Genomic DNA, 266 nt, shown 5'->3' with positions numbered 1-266 from the left:
CACCACGATTCGGCTAAGGTAAATCTAGCGTTTCGGATTCGAAAATTTTCCGATTTTTATTTTATATTCTAATTTGCATATAAGTAAATAGGATAACATATACTAAATGCAAATATATAATTTAAAACAAGCGTTTACATAATTGTCACACACAGTATATGCATATCTTTTAGATTTTCTTGCCTATGTAAATGGCGACAAAAATCGTATATATTGAGGAACATAAAGAACAAATAGGTAATTATATCTAATGTCAACATTTACTA

The sequence above is a fragment of the Penaeus monodon genome, chromosome 22 (genome assembly GCF_015228065.2).
Source record: "Penaeus monodon isolate SGIC_2016 chromosome 22, NSTDA_Pmon_1, whole genome shotgun sequence".
Classification (NCBI taxonomy): domain Eukaryota; kingdom Metazoa; phylum Arthropoda; class Malacostraca; order Decapoda; family Penaeidae; genus Penaeus; species Penaeus monodon.
The sequence above is the reverse complement of the archived record's forward strand: the minus strand, read 5'-3'. Positions refer to the sequence as shown.